Below are 333 nucleotides of genomic sequence, written 5' to 3' on the forward strand. Positions count from 1 at the left end.
CATTTGGGACCGGCCAGTCTACAATGGCCTTGACCTAAGCGGGATCCGCTCGAAGGCCACGCTTCCCAATGAAGAGTCCTAAAAAGGGAATCTCTTCTGCGCCAAAGTTGCACTTATCTGCATTGGCGTACAGTTTGTTCGTGCGCAGAGCACTGCTCTTAAATGAACGATGTGGTTCTCCTCATCCGTCCTCCCGTGCTCCGCACGACTGTGAACGAAAATATCGTCAAAGTATATATGCGGATACGCCCTGTGGGTCCTGAACAACTGCATTGCAAGACGACTAAATGTTGCTGGTGCATTTGACAGCCCTTGGGGCATCACCAGCCACTC

The sequence above is a fragment of the Plasmopara halstedii genome (assembly GCF_900000015.1).
Source record: "Plasmopara halstedii genome assembly, contig: Scaffold_208, whole genome shotgun sequence".
Taxonomy (NCBI): Eukaryota; Oomycota; class Peronosporomycetes; order Peronosporales; family Peronosporaceae; genus Plasmopara; species Plasmopara halstedii.